This window comes from Mustelus asterias, unplaced genomic scaffold (genome assembly GCF_964213995.1).
Source record: "Mustelus asterias unplaced genomic scaffold, sMusAst1.hap1.1 HAP1_SCAFFOLD_1088, whole genome shotgun sequence".
NCBI lineage: Eukaryota > Metazoa > Chordata > Chondrichthyes > Carcharhiniformes > Triakidae > Mustelus > Mustelus asterias.
The window spans coordinates 96,833-101,352 of NW_027591033.1; positions in this window are offsets into that span (position 1 = coordinate 96,833).

A 4,520-nucleotide genomic window follows, 5' to 3' on the forward strand; every position below is an offset into this window, starting at 1 on the left:
TGGGGACTCGTTAGTTAGAGGGATAGATAGGAGGTTCTGTGGCAGCAAAAGAGACTCGAGGATGGTTTGTTGCCTACCGGATGCCAGGGTCCGTGACGTCTCGGACCGTGTTTTCCGGATTCTTAAGGGGGAGGGGAAACAGTCACAAGTCGTGGTACACATTGGTACCAACGACATAGGTAGGAGAGGGGACGGGGATTTAAAACAGGAATTTCGGGAGCTGGGCTGGAAGCTGAGAGCAAAGACAAAACATGTGGTCATCTCTGGTACGTTGCCGGTGCCACGTGATAGCGAGTTGAGGAACAGGGAGAGAGTGCAGTTAAACATGTGGTTGCAGGGATGGTGCAGGAGGGAGGGTTTCAGATACGTGGATAATTGGAACACGTTCTGGGGAAGGTGGGACCTGTACAAACAGGACGGGGTGCACCTGAACCAGAGGGGCACCAATATCCTGGGAGGGAAATTTGCTACGGCTCTTCAGGGGGATTTAAACTAATTTGTCAGGGTAGTGGGAAAAGGAGTTGTAGTCCGGAAGTCAGTGTTGAGGGTGGTGAGGTATTGGGGAAGGTATCAGGGTCAAGGGTGGGTACCGGTAGACAGGAAGGTGGGTTGAAGTGTGTCTACTTCAATGCAAGGAGCATCCGGAACAAGGTGGATGAACTTGGGGCATGGATTGCTACTTGGGACTACGATGTTGTGGCCATTACGGAGACGTGGGTAGAACAAGGACAGGAATGGTTGTTGGACGTTCCGGGGTATAGATGTTTCAGTCAGTGTAGGGAAGCTGGTAAAAGAGGTGGAGGAGTAGCATTGTTAATCAAGGATAGTTTAACGGCTGCGGAAAAGCACTTTGAGGGGGATCTGCACACTGAGGTAATATGGGCTGCAGTTAGAAACAGGAAAGGAGCGGTCACGTTGCTAGGAGTTTACTATAGGCCCCCAAATAGTAATAGAGATGTGGAGGAAGAAATTGCGAAGCAGATTATGGATATGTGTGGGGGTCACAGGGTAGTTGTCATGGGGGACTTTAACTTTCCAAATATTGATTGGAACCTTTGTAGGTCGAATAGTTTGGATGGGGCAGTTTTTGTGCAGTGTGTGCAGGAGGGTTTCCTGACACAATATGTGGATAGGCCGACAAGGGGTGAGGCCACATTGGATTTGGTACTGGGAAATGAACCGGGCCAAGTGTTAGATTTGGTTGTGGGAGAGAACTTTGGAGATAGTGACAACAATTCGGTGTCTTTTGTTATTGCAATGGAGAGGGATAGGGCCGGACGGCAGGGCAAGGCTTACAATTGGGGGAGAGGTAATTATGATGCGATTAGGCAAGAATTAGGGGGCATAAGATGGGAACAGAAACTGTCAGGGAAAGGCACTGATGAAAAGTGGAACTTTTTCAAGGAACAAATACTGGGTGTCCTTGATAGGTATGTCCCTGTCAGGCAGGGAGGAAATGGCCGAGTGAGGGAACCGTGGTTCACAAAAGAGGTGGAATGTCTTGTGAAAAGGAAGAGGGAAGCTTATGTAGGGATGAGGAAACAAGGTTCAGATGGCTCGATTGAGGGTTACAAGTTAGCAAGGAATGAGCTGAAAAAGGGGCTGAGGAGAGCTAGGAGGGGACATGAGAAGTCCTTGGCGGGTCGGATCAAGGAAAACCCCAAGGCTTTTTACTCTTATGTGAGGAATAAAAGAATGACCAGGGTGAGGTTAGGGCCAGTCAAGGACAGTGGTGGGAACTTGTGTATGGAATCAGTAGAGATAGGCGAGGTGATGAATGAATACTTTTCTTCAGTGTTCACCAAGGAGAGGGGCCATGTTTTTCAGGAAGAGAAGGTGTTACAGGCTAATAGGCTGGAGGAAATAGATGTTCGGAGGGAGGATGTATTGGCAGTTTTGAATAAACTGAAGGTCGATAAGTCCCCTGGGCCTGATGAAATGTATCCTAGGATTCTTTGGGAGGCGAGGGATGAGATTGCAGAGCCTTTGGCTTTGATCTTTGGGTCCTCGCTGTCCACGGGGATGGTGCCAGAGGACTGGAGAGTGGCAAATGTTGTTCCTCTGTTTAAGAAAGGGAATAGAAATGACCCTGGTAATTATAGACCGGTTAGTCTGACTTCGGTGGTTGGTAAATTGATGGAAAAGGTCCTAAGGGATGGGATTTACGACCATTTAGAAAGATGCGGATTAATCCGGGATAGTCAGCACGGATTTGTGAAGGGCAAATCGTGCCTCACAAATTTGATAGAATTTTTTGAGGAGGTAACTAGGTGTGTTGATGAAGGTAGGGCGGTTGATGTCATATACATGGATTTTAGTAAGGCGTTTGATAAGGTCCCCCATGGTCGGCTTATGATGAAAGTAAGGAGGTGTGGGATAGAGGGAAAGTTGGCCGATTGGATAGGTAACTGGCTATCTGATCGAAGACAGAGGGTGGTGGTGGATGGAAAATTTTCGGACTGGAGGCAGGTTGCTAGCGGAGTGCCGCAGGGATCGGTGCTTGGTCCTCTGCTCTTTGTGATTTTTATTAATGACTTAGAGGAGGGGGCTGAAGGGTGGATCAGTAAATTTGCTGATGACACCAAGATTGGTGGAGTAGTGGATGAGGTGGAGGGGTGTTGTAGGCTGCAAAGAGACATAGATAGGATGCAAAGCTGGGCTGAAAAATGGCAAATGGAGTTTAACCCTGATAAATGTGAGGTGATTCATTTTGGTCGGACAAATTTAAATGTGGATTACAGGGTCAAAGGTAGGGTTCTGAAGACTGTGGAGGAACAGAGAGATCTTGGGGTCCATATCCACAGATCTCTAAAGGTTGCCACTCAAGTGGATAGAGCTGTGAAGAAGGCCTATAGTGTGTTAGCTTTTATTAACAGGGGGTTGGAGTTTAAGAGCCGTGGGGTTATGCTGCAACTGTACAGGACCTTGGTGAGACCGCATTTGGAATATTGCGTGCAGTTCTGGTCACCTCACTATAAGAAGGATGTGGAAGCGCTGGAAAGAGTGCAGAGGAGATTTACCAGGATGCTGCCTGGTTTGGAGTGTCGGTCTTATGAGGAAAGGTTGAGGGAGCTGGGGCTGTTCTCTCTGGAGCGGAGGAGATTGAGGGGAGACTTAATAGAGGTTTATAAAATGATGAAGGGGATAGATCGAGTGAACGTTCAAAGACTATTTCCTCGGGTGGATGGAGCTATTACAAGGGGGCATAACTATAGGGTTCATGGTGGGAGATATAGGAAGGATATCAGAGGTAGGTTCTTCACGCAGAGAGTGGTTGGGGTGTGGAATGGACTGCCTGCAGTGATAGTGGAGTCAGACACTTTAGGAACATTTAAGCGGTTATTGGATAGGCACATGGAGCACACCAGGATGGTAGGGAGTGGGATAGCTTGATCTTGGTTTCAGATGAAGGTCGGCACAACATCGTGGGCCGAAGGTCCTGTTCTGTGCTGTAATGTTCTATGTTCTATGTTACACGACCCCTCTGAATTGTCCTCCCTCTGCACCGCTGTAATATGCTCTCCAACTAATACTGCTACTCCCCCACCTCTTTTGGCCCCTCCTCTGTCTCGCCTAAAACACTTGTACCCCGGAATATTCAGTTGCCAGTCCTGTCCCTCTTTCAACCAAGTCTCTGTCACCGCAACCACATCCAAATTCCTCGTAAGCATTAAGGCCCTAAGTTCGTCTGTCTTACCTGCTACGCTCCTTGCATTGAAGTAGATGCACTCCAGACCATCAGGCCCAGTGAGGTCATCCTCCCCCAGAGTGCTCTTCGTCTTTGCCAGCCTTGTCCTGGCCCCAAGCTCGCCCCCAGCCTCTACACTTGTAGACCTAATTTTTTGATCCCCACCCCCCTGCCATATTAGTTTAATGTGGAGATGCCGGCGTTGGACTGGGGTAAACTCAGTAAGAAGTTTAACAACAACAGGTTAAAGTCCAACAGGTTTATTTGGTAGCAAAAGCCACACAAGCTTTCGAAGCTCTAAGCCCCTTCTTCAGGTGAGTTTAGCCTATTTCCCAACTTTAAACTTCTTACTATATTAGTTTAAACCCACCTGAACTGCACTCGCAAAACTCCCAGCCAGGATATTCGTGCCCTTCCAATTTAGTTGTGACCCGTCCTTCTTGTACAGGTGCCCTCCTCTCTTGAAAACTTCCCAGTGATCCAGGAATATGAAGCCCTCCCTCCTGGACCAGTCCTTTAGCCAAGCGTTCAATTGTACTATCTCCCTATTCCTAGCCTCACTGGCCCGAGGCATTGGGAGCAGCCCAGAGATGGCCACCCTGGAGACCCTACTTTTCAGCCTAGTTCCCAACTCCCTGAATTGCTCTCATAGGATCCCCCTGCTCTTCCTATCTACGTCATTTGCACCAATGTTTACAATGACATCCGTTTCTTTATCCTCCCCTTTTAATTTGCCTCCTATCCGCTCGGAGACATCCAGTACCCCAGCACCAGGGATGCAGACTACCATTCTGGAGTCCCGTTCGCACCCACAGAATCATCTGCCCGTGCC